This window comes from Maniola jurtina, chromosome 5 (assembly GCF_905333055.1).
Source record: "Maniola jurtina chromosome 5, ilManJurt1.1, whole genome shotgun sequence".
NCBI classification, from domain to species: Eukaryota; Metazoa; Arthropoda; class Insecta; order Lepidoptera; family Nymphalidae; genus Maniola; species Maniola jurtina.
In genome coordinates, this window is record NC_060033.1 from 10,972,480 (window position 1) to 10,992,764 (window position 20,285).

General features: G+C 33.9%; 1 protein-coding gene across 3 annotated transcripts in view; it reads left to right on the forward strand.

Moving 5' to 3' along the window:
• Positions 1-20,285, forward strand: part of LOC123865246 (transcription factor AP-2-epsilon) — an 80,279-nt gene that overhangs the window by 41,998 nt on the left and 17,996 nt on the right. The window lies entirely within an intron of this gene.

A 20,285-nucleotide genomic window follows, 5' to 3' on the forward strand; every position in this document is an offset into this window, starting at 1 on the left:
GAGAGTGTTCTTAGCTATAATTCAAGAAAATCGGTTCAGCCGTTTGAAAGTTATCAGCTCTTTTCTAGTTATTACTGTAACCTTCACTTGTCGGGGGTGTTATAAATTTTTAATTTACACTTGTTTTGTAATGTGATCACAATATTAACTGCTTCGTCAAAGTCGCCAAGGTTTCTAATTTCTAATGCAAAGCAACAAATGTACAGAACTTCTAAATTCTAATGCAAGACACTAACGCATGCTATGAATTACTTACTATGAAAATACGTCGTCTTTTTGAATCGAAATTGAATAGCTACAAATTGAATTCTTTATTATATAGTAAAAAATGAAATTAAGATCAAATTTAAAAAAATAAGTATTGATATAATTAGGATTTTCTATATGGTAAATGTTCGAAAAATTGCGCCCATAAAAACCACTTATGTATTTTCGATCACGCGATTTAATCACTCTTATAGACAACCAATACCGTCTCATATCGTCTATGACATATTTCGTAACAATGGTTCTAGATCACTTGTCATACAGTGCATTAGCAAGGAAAGGTCGAGTTACGCTGGATACCACCCACGCGCGCACGCCTGTACTTTGTAATAACTTTCAAAACAGTTCGTCTAGGGGTTACTAAGGTTTCTCGATGAAATCCCATCACTTACCGATTGAACTATTGTTGTATATGTACTTGCAACAAGCTTTACTACCTAGTTGAAGGAAAAGGGGCAATAACAGTCATCTAAAAACAGTAGCGTAATATTTTAGGCCGATTAGATGACATCAATGACACATAGGATACACTTTCTTAGCATTGTTTTGCATCAGAATTCGTTCTCTTGATATTGCTATACTGAAAGTACATACACACAGGTATTATAATACAGACTTCAATATTAAATTACCACATAATATTTGTAATATTTCAAATCTTTACAAATAATCACACTTTCAAAAAAAAAATTGGAACTTATAGATTTTTTTGAAAGTGTAACTCAAAACTAGTTTTTCATTCTACACCTGAAAATGTTGGACAAAGGTTATATTTTATACTTTTCACGTTCGTAATCTTGAGCTTGTGATATCACCTATGGCGATCGAACACGATACTAAATCGAGAACAAATAGTAGCACGTTTACATTAAGTCACTAACAATAATATATGGCCACTTCATTTTGTACTACCATTGTATTTTTTACATATAGACAGGTATTTGATAAATAGCTCGCCTCTATCTGGTCGCGACTAGCGATTACAAGAGAACTTGCAACTTGCAATAGACATTTGAGAAAACAAGTTTTTTACAACAGTGAAATATGTAAGATGTATAAGCAAAATCATTGTAATTATTCTTTGAGAGGAATGTTGACAATTTTGTTGGTATAGCGTGACAAGAAAGAATGTGACTGCGCTGCAAAAGAACAAAAATCTTGAAATCCTGAAAACCTACGGCAATAATTGGAGTACTTTAACCATAATATGAGAAATATCCCTCTTCAGCTTATACTTAATTCAGAGGAATATAGCTGGTTGAAGACCACCTGGCCGAAGGAAAACATGTTGGCTAAAGAATTTGCGCCAATGTACGGGAAGAGTAAACCAATATATTATTTTGTTCCGCGTAGCAATGTCTAAGGTGCAGATAGCCCTAATGGTTGCCAAACTCTATAATGTATTGTTAGAGCAATTCATATAAGCACAGTAGGTAGGTAGATAATAATTCTATAGCTAAGAAGAATTCTAAAGTTGAAGAAAGAGAAATCTCATTTTAGCACTAAGAGTAGGTACCTACATGATTATCTAGATCTTGGTGATAGATCTGGTCTGTCTGTGTAGATGTCCTATCAAAAAAACAAAAGAGATAATTTAGGTACTGTTACCTGGAAGTGTCAAGTTACACTTAATCGCTTTGCCTGTATGAACTTTCTCATCTTGAGTAGGAGCAATGTTAAAGTATTAAGTCGTATCCTATTATGGCTATTCACGACTGGCGTACTTATCTCTTTAATTGGATTGATTTTGAAATAATAATTAAGTATGGTAGAGTCGGGCGGTGCGATTCGACAAACGGAATCGATCGCTCTGATTTTGCTGATACCTAGGGCTGCCAAAAGACTACAGAAGCATGAAACAATATTTAACTTGACAATATCCTCAGTTTTTTAATAAAAATTTTGAGGTACAAATTCATAAATCTATACTAATGCTATACACAACACACAGAATCCGAATGTGTGTGTGTGTGTGTGTTGCTGCCTGTCTATATGTCTGTCGGTCTATCTACTTACTTTTTGTTGTTAAGAAACATGAATTTCTTTTTCGCTATGAATTAGGTAGGCTTTCAGACAGTTAGGTACAGAAAAGCAGAAAAAATATACCTACATTCAATATCTCGAATTAGCAGCTACTTAAGGAAAAATTCCGGCAAGTTGACAACCCTAAATCTCTTTGCATATAATTTCATAATAATATGACTTTGCATAATAAACGGTTTACATGGCGTGGGCATGGGTACGCTTTTGCGTAGTTACTCGAATAATAAAGTTTATATAATTACTAAAACCTACGTAGGTAATAGATACGATACCTTACCTACTCTGTATATAGAAAGTTGCTTGTAAAGTAAGAGCATATGGCAACAAATATCCCTCAATTCTTCAAGCTTGTTCAATGGCTTGTTGTCAGAACCCATAAACATTATGGAATTAAAAAAAATAGAAGTTAAAATAATATAACACTTTAATCAAGGCCTAACAGATTATAGTGCACACTATGGGCATGATCTCGGCTGACCACTGTAAATTATCTCTGCCACTGTGACTTCCAATAAATCTAGATAAAAACTTTTTTCTTGTTATGTTTAAATCTTGTTTTAATAAAGATATTTCAGTAGGTTTGGTAGGTATACACATTTCTTATGACTACCATGAAGAAACATTTAATTAAAAATCATCAGTCTTTAAATTATCTAAGTCATTCAGATTCCAGATCTTTGCACCTTATAAATACGTTTAAGGTAAGCCTACCTGCATTAGTAAATAAGTAGTAAAGAGGTATCTACTTAATAACCATAAAACCATGTTGATCAAACAGCCTACCGCGAATTCCTTTATTTTCTCACCGATAAGGTAGTAATGTCCGTAATTTTATGGAATAATAAAGGAAATAATATATAGATTCGCTCATATTTGTATAATATTAGTTCTGTGGTCAATCCACTTCAACCCAAAATGAGTATAACTCACAGAATACCATGCAGCGTAATATCAATCGTATCTTCAAGTAATAAGTTTCAAAATTGATGGGTGCTCAATGGGAGAGCCGTTGGTTCATAATAGCAAGAATATCTTGACCACAATGGCCTTACAGAATCAATCTCTTCCAAGAACATAACGGACACGAACCGGCATCTTTGTACTTTCTTTTTTTATAATTAACTTTTTTTTTGCAATCGGCATTATTTTGTAGAACATACGTGTTGGAAGTAATATCTTAAACGTTGCAACTCATGATAATATGTAATTAAAATACTAAACGGGTGTAAAAAAATAATTACATAGCTAGGTAGATACTTAAGTTTCTTATTATTTTTTCCATCATAGAAACAGTAAAGGCACAGTGCATTCTCTTGATTAAGTAGGCACCTAATATTCTTTAAATTAATAATAATCAAATCGATCATTTTTTATGTGGAATACCTACCTAGCGAGTGCCCACAACTTCGAATTACTTCGCGGAATTTAAAAAAATCTGCCCTGTTTTCTTGTCAACATAATAAAGAAAATCCCTAAAATTTCAGCTTTCAAGATCCAAAAGGTTTCGACTGCGTTGATGAGTCAGTCAGTGAACGAGTCATGACTTTTCTTTTTACATTTACTTATTGATTTATCGATCCTGTATAAATAATTATAATTACGAAAGTGTGTCCGACTATCTGTAATAATTAATAACATGCCCGTGTGCCTATTTGAGGAGGTATCTTACCAGGCTAAAACCAAAGATATTACTTAAATGCTACAACAACAAACCAACCAGCAAAAATAACAAAATAACAGTTACTTACTAACCTTTGCCCAGAGACAATAAAAAAAACAACTTTTATAAAAATAATCTTCCATTTATAAAACAAATCTTTACAAATAGCATTAAATTTTTAAGTAGAAAGATAAACAATTAGATTATTTATTTATTAAAGTTTCCAAAGATCACAGGTTAAGATAAGAAGGCTCAGTAGCATTCTTCTAAATTAACAGTTAGATGCTTCCTGAACTTTAACCTCAAATCATAATATACGACTACATATAAAATGTATGAGTACAGAAGCACCTGTCATCTTTTTTGTCTGTTAGTAGGTAAACCAGACCAGTTGGGAATATCTTTGAAAGTGTTTTACTTATACGGTTCGCTGCAATAAGTATAGATCCTTACCTACTCAATTACCAACTTAACTAATTGAAAAACAGCTCATAAGTTTCTATTACTTTTGTCGATGGAATAGGTAGACACTTCGAACTTTATAATTTTTTACTAATATATTTATAAAATAATAAACAGTTAATGAATTAAATCAGAAGTGGGCTTTTTTACTAGCTTACTAGCTTTAGATTCACTCCGTAGAGGTGTAATGGACACATATAATAACGAAGCAGTTGCTTTCTCGTTTCTGTCGTATCTGCTAGGATATAGGACGCCCTTTTCCATTTCAGTGTTCGCCTTACTTGTAAGCCAAGAATGCGCTTTCCATCTTACTTGCAGCTAAGTACTGATCTACAATTATTTTTTCAAAGTCTGGTCCTGTAACCGCTAGACGTTTGAGGCAATAGTAACAAAACCCACTAAGTAAGCAGTTCTGTTAATGTAACTATGCACTTTTAATGGATTGGGTCTAAGCGCACGTGCGTGCACGATTATCCCAGTGACCCTAGGACCCAGCTACCATTGTACGTGTTGACTACTGATAATACATAAAAGGGAATGAAACGGACTTTCACCGTCGTTTCGCATGATTTATCACTTAAACTTACTCTGCAATAAATTGTGATACAAAGCTCACAGGGCCGACTTTTCATTTCTTCTACCAAATAATCTTTAACGAGAAAAAATGATTATATTTTGTCAGTTATGTAGGACATAAGAAATCTGTTTAGGTAGGTAGGTACATCATTTTTTCAGTGATGAGTCATCAACTCATCACTGATGAGTGATGGCTTATTTATACTAGGTATGTGCCTAGGTTAAAGTCAACCCTAAATAAAAAATACCGAATAAGGTCGCTTTATATAAAATAGATCCAGATAAACCAATATAAAAATCAAGTAGCTACCTGAATTCTTTTTAACCAACTAGGTACCTAAATCTATACTACTACTACTTTGTGTTAACTGCATGTATGAATATTTAACTACTTAAGTATTTTTATACGTATTTTTCACAAGAGCTTTTACGATTCAAAAGCTGTGATATAGAGCTAATGAAATAGTTGAAAAAATGTAGACAAAAAAATATTGGCCTCAAAGTCAAACTTATTTTTTAGTAAATTCTGTACGTGATTACTGATTAGACAAATAAAATTCCATATTTCCGGACGAGAGGCTAGCAATATAGGCACCCCGCCATCTTGCCTCGGGCGATAGGACCAATTGGCGCGCGTACATTCAAAAAGAAACTACTGGCGCAACGAATTTTATTTTTCTATTCATTTACATTTTTGCATTGTGTTCCATTAATTGGGCAGCTCTTTCATTTATTGTTTGAAACAGAATCAATGCTAGTTACGTAGTCATTTTAATCTTTGAGTAAATTTTATAAGAGTTCTGAATAATCCATACTAAATGCGAAAGTGTGTCTGTCTGTCTATCTGCTACCTTTTCACGGCCCAACAGTTTAACCGATTCTGACGAAAGGTACACGGTTGGCTACATAGGACATAGGCTACTTTTTATCCCGGAAAATCAAAGAGTTTCCACGGGATTCCCAAAAATCTATCCGCTTAACCGATTTGTATGAAAGGTACCGAGGTAGCTTGCGTCCCTGTAATTGACATAGGCAACTTTTTATCCCGGAAAATCAAACAGTTCCCACGGGATCTTTGAAACCCTAAATCCACGCGGACGAAGTCGCGAGCATCCTCTAGTAAATAATAAATCGGTCTACTCATTAATTTTTTTTCTTGAAGCTTCATTTTCGATCTATCACCCAATTCATTAAACATGCTACCAACATTCGTCAGACATAATGATATTTTTTTATAATTTTTTTTACTCCCTTACTCGTATATGAAAAGAATGCTATGCGTATACTTACGTATTTTTTGCCATAATATTTAACAACATCTTTTAGTACTGGCAATCCCCTTATTATCACTAGTTTTTTTTTTTTTTTTGAAACAGGAAATCTGGATACCTGACACTTGAGTTTCCCATAAGGTACTCAAACGTATGTGAAACGTATGTGTGATGGACTACCAATTGGTCAAACCCTCCTCATTCTGAGAGGGAATCCGGGCAATCCAAAATGATGACCAGTTATTAAGTTTCTATGAAAGGCGATTGAGTTACAATTAATTAACTAGTTGATTACTTTAATTTCTGTAACACTAGTAAGTATTTTCAGTGCATTTCATTCAATGATACTTAAGTACTTACAAGAAATTCTGTACGATCAGGGATAAGTACATTTCGTTCTGTTAGATTCGATATACATAATTTCAAGACCCAATTTTTTTCAAACCTCCTGCATTCGTAGTAGTATTCAGTGAAATGTTATTAATGATCCCTCTGCCCATATTCATTAGGATGAATATGTATAAAGTAGGTATATACCTATACACGTAGTATGGATGCCCTCAGGCAAAGTGCACATCTACAGAAGGGTGACTAATAACGGATATTGAACAAAAGTGAACGAATCAGGAAATTCGTTTGCCATACGCAACGGGCATTTTGGGTATTGACTATTGGGTTGAGTAAGAAATGCCCGCGACTTCGCTTCTTGATTCTTGACAGCCAAAATGTTTACAACTAAATAAGTGAGGATTTGTTCTGATTAAGTAATTTATTTATCTTCGGTGCCTACTATTTTCGCCGTTATACCATTTTGTTCTACTGACTCTAAAATAAAATGAAAATAAACAAAATAGTAGCCTTTTATTTTCCAACTAAACCTAACGAATACAGAAGTCCTTAAAAGTAGATAATTTGTACATATAACTAAGTGTACTTACAGATAGAATATTAGACTTAAGAATTTTTGTTTTCTATATAATGTACCTACTGACTCTACTTAGGTACGTACTTCATAAAAGTAGAGACTTTAAGAAATAAAGGTATACCTACTACAATACAGCTCTTTGGGATACGGATTGTCGCAAGTCACTTGTCATGGTCAAAAAGTTTACCTAAGTGATGAAGGCTTTGAATTTATTTCTAGTTTGAACTTCGAACTACTTTGAACTACTTTGAACTAATTCCTAGTTGGTAATTGCATGCAGTTTGACTAAGATTTGTTGCAATACTGACTAGACACAGAATTAGTAATTATAAGGCACTTATTATTAGGATTTCTGTGTGACTACACTTATAAGAATATCCTTAAAATATAACAATTCTGTCATTTAATTACTTTCTTCACTATTACTCATATAAGTACGATTAGGTACATACATGTGCATGTAACAAGTAACAGCAGCCACTTTGTTAGCATTAATTTTCCGCTTGGTCAAGCGCACATCTTCACTCGCATTTTCGCGTACAACCCCGCATTTACTAGTACTTACGTCTTTCACGTTAAGGGTTATATTGCAAGAAGTATTCCATATAATCGAGGTTTATTGTACGTAAAGTTCATTGCACACTTCAATGATCACCAATCGGAGTGCGTTCGCACTGCCTATTAATTAGCGATCGCCTCAGGGTAGGGTTTGGCCCTAATAATTGTTCTCGATTGCAACTCGATAGTGATTAGAACCAATAGTCACTTAACACTGCAAAATATAAAACAATGATACACTTATGACTTAACTAGGACCGAGCGTCATCATAAAGCTCTGCACCCTTACATAGTTGAAATCCCTTCCTCGTTTCTATACGCACTGCTACAACGTACTATACGAGTAGAATGCCCTTCCGGGTTCATGTTTCCAATATTGGAATATTTAAAAGAAGAGTATGTCTTCTAGGTAGGCGCGCTTTACCACTGGCTGCATCATCACCTATTTTGTGTGATTGCAGTCAAACGCATACCTACCTTATATTTAAAAAAACTCTTAAGAAAAATATCACATTAATATTATAGAGGCGAAAGTTTCACACAAAAACTACTGGACAGATTTTGCTGAAATTTGGAATGGAAATAGATTATATCCTGGATTAACACATAGGCTACTTTTTATCCCGGAAAATTAATGAGTTCTGAGGAGATTTTTAAAGAAACTTATATCCACAGGAACTAAATCACAGGCATCAGCTAATTCATAATAAGTCAAATAGTAACACCAATAAAAAGAGGGTCACTCGAGTTCTCGTAGTAAGCCCATACCCTCAGGGCGGACCGCCCTCGGCAGTCGGCACTGAGCACGCGTCGCGCGCGATCGCTGCAAGGTCGTACGTAGTGGAAATTAACGTAAACATGAAAATTAACGCGCGGCTACCGTTAATGTAAAATAAAATAATAAAATTATTGGCAAACGTAAAGAAAACATAAACTGGGCGTCGTTAGCATAAAAATTGCGATATAAACCGATATCACAGATATAGGAGCTTACCTACTGAAAAAATTACGTAAACTCTACGATTATTTTCTGTATTGTACGTAAAAATATTATATTATGATACTATAAAAATTAGGATTATAATCAGGAACCATTGTTTTATAAATATACGTACCTAATCAAAAACGCTATGTCAGTAGGTACGAATAAGTAAGTAAGTACATAAAACTAAACAAGTGCAGTAATAACTAGAAAAGAGCTGATAACTTTCAAACGGCTGAACCGATTTTCTTGGATTATAGCTAAGAACACTCTCGATCAAAGCCACCTTTCAAACAAAAAAACTAAATTAAAATTGGTTCATCAGTTTAGGAGCTACGATGCCACAGACAGATACACAGATACACACGTCAAACTTATAATATCCCTCTTTTTGGGTCGGGGGTTAAAAATACAATAAAATTAGCATAGCTACCTAGTGTTATGATTCATAATCTGGATGAAAATTTTTATAATTCTAAATAGATGCACGATTGGCTTAGCATGATTAATTGAAGAAAATCTCAGTTTATATTCAGATAGAACAAAGCCAGTTATTAAACATTCTTTTATTATATGTATAATATGATAATAGATGCCTTATCTATTAATCTTCAATCACCCGCGAATTGTAACGGTATAGTAACCGAGTAATCACAATAAAAAAGTCAATTATAAGAAATATAGCTTAATGAACACAATAAAACCTTCCATCCGAGCCACAGTAAAGCGACGCCTAAACTGTTTTAATATAAATTATTTTTTATTCTCTATTCTAGATTAATGGCTCTAATAACCGCGCAGAATCAATTTTATGACGTTATTTACATACCGAATAAAATTTCAATAAACATTAGAGATGTTCCGACGTCTAATTACTGATATCGATAAATAAAGCTGTCGATATAATATTAGCATGGAATTTGCATTAGTAAAAGACATTGCCGAATTTTTTGTGAAAATTGGGCTATTATTGTCGGTAAAACCATTGGAAATGTACTCTGGATTATGTAAAAAAACGGTCAAGTGCGAGTCGGGCTCATACACGAAGGGGTTCCGTACCATCGTATAAGATATACCTATCTAATACTTTTATGTAGAACACTGAAAGTTAATGACAGCCTGCGCCATCTATATGCGATTTAGTAAATTAATTTTTTTCATGAACACATATTTTAAATTTTCTTTTTGTGAATTCATAGTTTTTGGATTTTTCCTTTACTTGTGCTATAAGACCTAAGTACCTATCTGCAAAATTTCGTGATTCTAGGTTAATGGGAAGTACCTATCCTAGGTTTCTTGACAGACACGACGGACAGGCGGTTAGATGGACAGACAACAAAGTAATCCTAGATGGGTTCCTTCTTCCTTTTTAGGTACAGAAAAATCGTTGAGATATTAACTAGGATTTCGAGAACTGGAAATTGAACTTTCAATATTTAGGTAGGTATTTTGGTTTTTCAGTTTAAAGTTACCAGCCCTGCCTGCTAAAATATATACTTACATATGAAATTATAATTTAAAAAAATATTTTTTTTGTTTACAAGTACTTAGCCTTAGGTAATTATGCGCGCGTGACGCAATACGGTTGTATTTTACTGTTCAAAGTTTTTTTACTGGAATTTAGTGAACACGTTTATTAAAATGCGGTATTATTTAATCGATGGTTCAATGAGAGTAAATTGTTGTTAATAAAATCAAATCCGGTAGTAGTCCGGTAGAGTAGGTCGACGCGCGCCTTGCAGTTGCTCGAAAGGTGGCAATTTAAAAAGTAATCACTTACTGATCGTTGCTGGAATCGTCCGCCTTTTAAGGGGCCAGTAATTATCGAATATTCGAATACAAATTGTATGTTATACTGTTTTTTTTATCGATCTCTTGTTACATATCTACCTACCTACTTATAGACCTATAAAGTTTTCTTATTCTATGCTGGTCCTTACCTAAATGTATTGCGGAACAAAACAATGTACAACAAAACAAACAAAGTGTGTAACAAAATAGTATTAGTATAATTTTGAGTGTAAAAGGTAAATCACCACTTCATCATCACTTCCCATCAGGTGTGATAGTGGCTAAGCGTGTGCATATAGTGAGTAAAAAAACGGTATTTTTTTAGTGAAGTGATATCAAAACAGTGGCGGTGGCGTACGTGGATCTATCCAGCGTGATTGAGGTGCAGGTAGTAATTTATTGCCTTTAAATTTTACAATTAAGTATCGACTAACTTATACTTTTCAGAAAAAATATTGGTCTAATCTCGGAAAATCTGTAAAAAAATCCAACGATGCGACGGGATAAACTCTTTATTGGCACCACCATGGATTGATTTATGTGTATTATACTTTGTCAGTCTATCTATCTACCAATAGACGCCCACCGTTGGTCAGTTCTGTATAATATTGAATGTCCTGTCCTGTATCTTCCATAATGCACCTCCAAATTGGCAGCAAAATGGCACCAATACTGAAACAGACATTCGAAATAAAAAGTTAAATAAAAAAAATCCAAAATTGTCAAAAGATTAAATAAAACACTCGTAGGTACCTACTTTAAACATCCGAAATCACTATCGGCTATTTGTTTGTAAACGATCCCATAAATTAGCAAACAGTTTATAAATTCAAATATTGATGAATTGATCAAATCAACTTAATTAGAGATTTTTTGTAAATCATTTAACACTGAATAGTCCTTAACGGTATCAAACACGGCTTTTTTTAAACAATTTAAATTCGCCAAGCCAATAAAGTTGTTTGCCAACATAAAACAGTTCTTAAAGGTATTTGTACCTACCTAATACATAAAATCTTATCTTTAAACTATTTTAAAATTAGAAAAAGGTTTTCTATTAAAAATTGCCACTAAAATAATATTAAAATCTGTAATGTCGCTAGAAATTCAGGAGTAGAAACTCGATTTTTTTTTCACCGGTGCTAGTTAATTGAAGATAGAAGAAATTAATTAATGTTTAAAGGAGATTGCCTATAGTATGGAGTATGGACTTTGGTTTCACTTTATACCTGTAACAACAGCATTACATTAGGAACTGAATAAGCCTCCGTAACCTATATAAATGTTTCAAAGTAGGTACCTGAATAATCTAGTGTCTAGACAGAATAGCTGGAGTTAGCCAGTAGCATGCCCAACTATTCGTAAATACTGTTTATTGTTAAAGAGAATAGTTTTTTTGTTAGAAATCCTATTTAGAGATGACATAGCGCTTTATATTTACAAAAGCTCTTTTTACAGTCGAATTGTATAAATTACTGTTGGTTTTTAAAATGTTCAATTAATGTTAAACTTAGCTAGTGTCTGATGTAAATGAGATAGGTACAGTACAATGTGGGCGATCACATTTTGAAGAAGGTGTCAATACTTGCTTAATGATTTGAGCACCATCTTGACATTATTGTTTGGCCTATCAAGCACCATTCGCGGTTCATTATTTCTATTTGTATTTACTGTGACTTGCTCCCTTTGGATAACCGGTAAAACAATATGGCTGAACAGAAATAATCCTCATATTTAGAATCCATCGACGCGCGACGGCTCACTACTGAGTACGAGTCTCCTCTCAGAATGAGAAGGGTTTGGTCATAGTGTACCACGTTGGACAAGTGGGAACTGGCAGACTTCACACACTTTTGAGAACATTACAAAGAAATCACAGGCATGCAGGTTTTCTCGCGATGATTTCCTTCACCGTTAAGGTGATATTTAGTTGCTTAAAACGCACATAATATATCCTAAACGTTAGAGGTGCGTGCCCAGGATCGAACCGCCGATTCATCCAAAAGAGGACCGACTTCTGAACCATCGCTTATTTACTTTACTAGCTTATGCCCGCGACTTCATCCGCGTGGATTACACAGATTTTGAAGCCCCATTTTACCCCCTTAGGTTGAATTTTCAAAAATCTTTCCTCAGCAAATGTTTACGTGATAATTGCTATCTGCATGCCAAACAACCTGATCCGTAAGGTGGTTTGAGCTGTGCGTTGAAAGATCAGTCAGTCAGTCAGTTAATCAGTCAGTCAGCTTTTCCTTTTAAATACCTATATGTATAGTTGATTATCTCCATATAATTCAAAATTATTGCTGACTGATCAAGCGCAATTATTCATCTGAAAGTTTGGATGTTTGTTACCTATTTAAATTCCTTCATGCCACAATGACTAAACCGATTTGGCTGAATGGAGATATCTTAAACCTTGAATTGACACATAGGCTACTTTTTACACCAGAAAAGTTCTGCGGGATTTTTAAAAATCTATATTCACGGGATAAAGTGTTTGGCATCATCTAGTTAAGTAATAAAACAATTCATTCAATTAAATAAATCTCCCCAAGTTACTCCAAGTAACAAGCAAGTTACAAGGGCCGTTTAGTGGTCCGCGCGCCCACGTACCTAAATAATAGTTATTTCTATTTGTACTATGATTTTCGTTAACACCTATGAAATAATGCTGTATCATACACACAATTATAGAGTAAGTAATAAGCTATCATAAATTAAATGTAGACATCATTACTTTATCACAGAACAGCGATTTACACACCGCTAACGAATGGTCTTGGCCCATTTCGTATGTTAATGAGACGTACATACCGATCAATTTATATTGCATTGTAATAGAGATACACCTATTACGCATTCCTCCGATTGATTGATTGATTTAAAAGTATAGATGAATAACAGTAAACGAAATGGCTTGTGGAATATCGATAGAACTTCAATCACTATTGAATCCACTAGTTATTATAGTATCGGTATCTATGAGAGATGCGAGAGTAATATTTTAAACAATAACGCGTCAAAATCATATCTTTGAATACGTGTACTAACTTTTGTATTTTTGAACATCATCATATAATTCTTGATAGGTGGTGATTCAAATAAAGTAGTACAATTAGCCTATTTAATTGAAAATTAGATAATTTTCCGGTTCGAATAAGCCCATACCTACTTGGTAATTAAGTAGCGATCAATTACAAAATGATTGCGATACTTACGTAATATTAAGAGGGCTCTCTCCGTCACTCGCTTCATACAAACGTAGTTCCAATTTCATTTGAATATTAAGCAACCAAAGTCCATGAAATTTTGCAGACAAATTCTAGAAACTAATATCTATGTCTGTGGTTTTCCAGATTTCTGTTAAAATATTCGGTTTCAAAGTTACGCGGTCCTAAAAATTTGCATACAAATCTTTGAGCCCCTGTAATTTTAAAATTACATATTTTTAGAAAAATCTAAAACACCACAGACACAGATATTAGTTTCTAGAATATGTCTGCAAAATTTCATGGACTTTGGTTGCTTAATATTCAAATGAAATTGGAACTACGATTGTATGAAGCGAGTGACGGAGAGAGCCCTGTTAAGCAAGCACAGTCGTTTTTAACCCCCGACCCAAAAAGAGGGGTGTTATAAGTTTGACGTGTGTATCTGTGTATCTGTGTGTCTGTGTATCTGTGTATCTGTGTATCTGTGTATCTGTGTATCTGTGTATCTGTGTATCTGTGTATCTGTCTGTGGCATCGTAGCGCCTAAACGAATGAACCGATTTTAATTTAGTTTTTTTTGTTTGAAAGGTGGCTTGATCGAGAGTGTTCTTAGCTATAATCCAAAAAAATTGGTTCAGCCGTTTAAGAGTTATCAGCTCTTTTCTAGTTTTCTTGTTGAAAAGAAGGTTAGATAACCTTTAGGTTCTTAATATTATGTCAATTGACAAATGTCAAGCTGTCAAGATGGACGTTGCCTAAATACATAATTATTTATTTGAAAATGATGTTTTGGAAAACTCAAATACTTTGGATCGTCGGGGGTGTTATAAATTTTATAATTTACACTTGTTGTAATATTATACCTACCTATTTTTGATGGATAGACTTCTGTAAATTAGGTGTCACATCAAACATTTTGACGATATTTTGGTTTTGTTAACACTATTCTAATTATGACAAAACAACTTATAAAAATACTAACTTATTACATATAAACTAGCCGGTGTCCACGACTTCACTTGCATGGAATTAATTTTTAACTATCTCAAGGGAACTCTTTGATTTCCAGGATAAAATGTAACCCATGTCACTCGGACCATAATAACGAATCGATTCATCTAAATCGGCTCAGTAGTTTAGGAGCTATGGTGAATTAAGGTAATTGGGTAAAAAAACGACAACCACATGAGCAGACTCAACTGTGCGGGTGTGCGATGCGCATTCAGCTGCAAGTTTGCGTCATCTTAGATCAAATGTTAATTATCGATTATATGAATCTAAACTAAGTACCTGTCAGCTGTCATGATTGAGTCCAGTAGTTGATTGTGTGATTGAGCGTTGTGTATAGATGTCTATAGATGCTACCAATGATATTATATTTAGTATTTACTAAAGATAGGTACGTCTTATTCCCTACTTGGTGTATGAAATCCGTTCTCGTTACTGAATAAGAAAGAAGATACATAACGCGAAAGTATAAAAGCTAGTTACTCATACTTGAGCTGGAGTTCTATGAGGAAACTTTATGTCTTTGCTTATGTACCTACGCATATGTAACGTACTTACCTTAATTATTATATTTCTTACAAAGATATACTCGTAGTATCATGGTATGCTACGCAATTTTCGTAGACGTACAATCGCAACTGCGGTAGCTCTACGAGTGATCTAAACATGAAGAATTAATTACCTTTAAAATAAAATATTTTTAGGGTTCTGTACCTCAAAGTATAACACAAGATAAAGTTAAACTGCACTAAAACCCGACTACTACCCGCGAACTGCCGATAAAATGAAAATTCCGCTATGTGGAAAATCACAAGTTTTCAGGAGACTCTTTTAAACTTAAAATTGAAAAAATATGCTTTGTTTTTAGATCACAATCACCTAGCTAAAAGGATTATCTCTTGAAGCTACCACAAGTGCTAAAGTGCGGGTTTCTACTACACAGGCCTTTTAAAACCAAACAAAGTGACATCTCAAAAGAAAATACTTAAAAAATAAATAGCGGATTTCGCATGAGCAGTGACGATATATAGATTTTGTCAATAAATGCTTTAATAAACCTAGATTATTGGCTCTAATTTATTCGACCATAAAAACGGTGGATAAACTCACTCAGATGGCAATTTACTAAGTAGTTTATTACAGTGCAAGTGATTATATTAATTAGCTAAGCAATCTACGATTGAAAGATCATAATTTCCAAAAGTTTTGGACACAAGTCATTAAACACTAGTTGTGTAAGTGCTCTAGTTTGAATTAAAGTACGTTTTAGAAAATGAAAAAAATAATTGAGACCTGTCGCATAAAATACAAGTTCAGTTTTAAAGCATCAACATTACCTACTAAGTATAACTACTACATTTTCAGGTTATTATAATGATTAACAAATCACATACCTATGTAATGTACTGTATAGGCAAGTAGGTAAACTAGCTGATGCCAGCGACTTGGACGATACATGATATAATATTTCGGAGAGTGTGCACAAGAGCTTTTTGATCTGGTACCTACCTCCTTGACCTTTCTACCATCGTATCGCAAGGCATCGTCAAGGTCTACATCTGAACGTAGTTGAAATTCCTCAGATACGTACGAAGCGATTTGCTTCCTCGTTTCTAATCCGAACCGCTAGGATATAGAACACCCTTCCGGCATCAGTTTTCCCGTCCACTTTTAATATGGGTCCCTTCAAGCCAGAGTCAATAGGCATCTTCTATAGGCAAGCACGCTCCATCTTAGGCTGCATCATCTCTTGTTAGCAGGTCAGATTGCAGCCAAGCGCTAGTCTATGAATTAAAAAAAACGTAGTCGACAAAAAAAGGATATAATATCTTCTTTAATATGGTCATCTGTCAAGAATATTAAAATATCCAATCAACATCTCATTGATATTTCGGCAACAAATCTCACCGCAATGTCACAGCGTTCTTAGTTTTCACCGTACATCCGGTGGCCATCGCATAAATTATATAAAAAACTGGATCGACAGTAATTAATAGAGACGCAAACTTGAGACAGAATCAACTTGAGCGTAAGATAAACTGTGGTGTGACGCAAACATTTTTAGCCACTAACTATACACTCGCGAGCAAGCAAATCGACTTCGACCAACCTACTACATGGAATTTTTCAAAAAAAGTTGTTTTTTTTAAAACCATATAATTTAAAAACTTGAAACCTAGACTTTAATTTGATACCTACCAATATTGTTATCATTTATTTAGCATATTTAATATTAATGCTATCTAGATGAGAAGAAAGGGAAAATGGGAAATTAGGAAAATGCGTTGTGGTAATATAAAACAAAATGGGAAAAAACTCAGCTCATAAATAACTTTATTATCTCAAATGCTTTGTATTATATTTTACTCCTACCTCCAAGTACCTTCCCCTACGTAGGTACTTACTCAGGAAACAAACTACTTTATTATTATTTTACTAAGATTTTTACACAACAGTATGAAAATAAATATGTTACACTCATAAAAAATATAACGACTAGGAATAATTGAGAACCTACCTATTTGGATGAAATACTTATCTAATATTTATAACCATGCATAAATTATGTAAAAAATATAAATTGCAAATTAAGAAACGTATAAATAAATTGTTTTAAAGATAAATCAAGATTGTTTTGTCGCAAGTCTGTCTTGAAAAAAGTGTCCACAACTGGATATTTGGCAATCGATCTAAATTCGATACTTTGTTTATTACACTTAATGCTAGGTCAAATATAAATTAAAGCGTTGATGATTGAGAGCATAAATCTTTTTTAAATTGCGAGCTACTTTTTTTAACAGCATAGAGAGCACTACATAAGGTTGTATCCACATTTGTATCGTTCTGGCAAATCGTAGCTGTATCTTCGTTCGTCGCGAACATCCTAATTCTGTCATATCGTTAGGGGACGCATAGATCAACCTAGGTACTACATAGGTATACACGTACTTTGCGTTCGAGCGATAATGATACACTCGGCCAAAGACTGTTTTCGAATTTGTTATTCATCATTTTTAGGGTTCCCCCACTGTCCGTTGACCGTCCGTTCGTCTATCAGCGGTATATCTCGTGAACTGTAAGGTAGACAGTTGAAATTTTCACAAAATGCATAATAATATTGCCGCTATAACAACAAAACCACTAAGCGCGCGGGTGCGCGGCTATCTAAAATGGACCGCTTTGGACAACTGCATACGTCTTGTAGTTCCTAACTTCTAGTCGCTTCAATATTATATTATATTTATAATATATTTTAAGGAAAAATAAATTTCGCCATCTTGAAATAATTTTTTCGGTTCCTTACTTCAGGTCCTGCACATGTTTTGCTAAAACGCCACTCTTCCATATTTTAGTCATTTAATAACAAAAGTCTATACCTTCGCGACGAAAATACGGTTCACGAAATCCGAAAATGACACAAGTGTGAGCATAGCTTCATTGCGTGGGTTGTAGATAATCATATCGCCTCAAATACTTAATTATATTTTTATATACCTACCTTTCACACAGTTTTATTGATGAACTAGGTGGCTACTTGAAACAAATAGTAGGTTATTGAAATAATCAATGTAGAGAATCCATAAATTTCATTTTAATTATTTATTTTCTAGCCATAAATTACTTAAATGTACGCGCATTCAAACATACCTAATAGGTATCGTAGTATTCACAAACTATTAATCGATGATTTAAATAAAAGTTTCTCAAGGTTTTTTTTTTTTTTTTAATGAAAATATTACAATAAAACTTAAAGCTAGCCTTATCTAATTACTATACAAATCATGCCCGCGTGGAATCGTGCCAAGATACTGGCTGCATTTCCGCGTTGGACAGCCAGGCTGATCCGTTGCGCAAAAAATCAGCCAGCCCTTCTGTCACCCGATGAGGCTATTAAACGCGGTGAAATGTCTCGTAAAAATTTTTTTGCACTAAGACTCCATGGCCCCAGGGTCTCCTCTCCACGGCAAACGGAACAAAAATGTAACTCTCAATAAGAGAGGCATACTTGCGCCGCTTGCCGTTAAAGGTTAAATAGAGGCAAAGTCAAATAGTAGCTAAAAGGTATTTTAAAAAGTTCTAATACTTACTTAGATAGAATGTGGAAAGGAATATATTATAAGTAGAACTCTAACTTCATCATACCTACCTTACTTTAGCTCAATCTCTTCCTAATATGGTTAAGCTTATTCGGCTAATGTGAAAGATATTACACCTAAACAACGCAATTAAATTAGAAGAAAATATGCACTTGTAATAAAAATGTGAGATGTTCGAATATAGGAGTATAATCCAAACATCGCGTGCGCAAGTAATTACATTATTTTATGTGATTATAATGTAATTCAGTAATAATTGATATTATTAGTTTTGAGCTTATATTGTCATCAATCAAACTTAACTTACATTTTATAAGGACTTATGACTTCCAAACTGATTCCGAGCTCCATCTATACATATAATAAAATTGTAGAAAAGTGGTGTCTGTACAATGGAAATATATAAAAAAAAGTAGCAGGGGTTGTTATTATATCGATGCCGAACCCGAAATTGTAATTATTTTTTTTTGTCTGTTTGTCTGTTTGTCTGTGTGTTTGTGCACGCTAATATCAGAAACGGCTTATTCGATTTAGATACGGTTTTCACTAATATATTGTAGTAAGCTTCACTTAGTATTTAGTGTTTATTTCATGTCAATCGGTTCATAAATAAAAAAGTTATGTCATTTTAAACAATCACGGCGAACACGCCTCGCGCCTGAGCGACCGTGGCTATATAAAGCGCGCTGAGAGCCGCGTATTCCACGCGAACGAAGTCGCGGGCACAGCTAGTATTATAATATGTATCTAGAATCTAGATGGAACTTTGGAAAGATATTTAACTTAGCTTTACACCAACTAGGTACCTACCTAAAAGTTATCATTTTTTTGTATAAAATTGTAATCTCTCAGAATTACCCAATATAGTTTAATGACGATAATTTAAGTTCTTCATAAGTTAGCTTTATTATTTATTTAACAAATCTTATGAAAACATTATTGTAGACAACCTTATCTCAAACAACACGAAAGCAAGGCTTTTATTTGGAGAAGGTAAGCCTTCTCCAAATAAAAGCCATGGATAATGATTTGAAAACTTCCTTAAGTTCGAACAAAAACCAAAATATAGGAACTATAATACCTATGTAATGTACCTACTTGATTACCATTATATCTGCTTAGAAATATAATATTTAACATATATAATACATGATTATGCTCATGTACCAGTGCCCCTATACCTACCTAACTATAGGAAGTGTACAGAATATTAAACCCGTTAAAATACCTCGGTGCGTCCCGTCCCTATTACTCATTAGGTAATTTGACGCTCAATCTGTGCAGTACAATAGCCAAATGATCAAAAACAGTATGAGCACAGAAATAAAGTTGTTGATTGGATAATTAGTTAATAACATCAATCACGTGCAGCTAATTGGCGCTCGTAGGCGTTAGACGCGATCTAATTACTCTTCAGTAATTTTTATTTT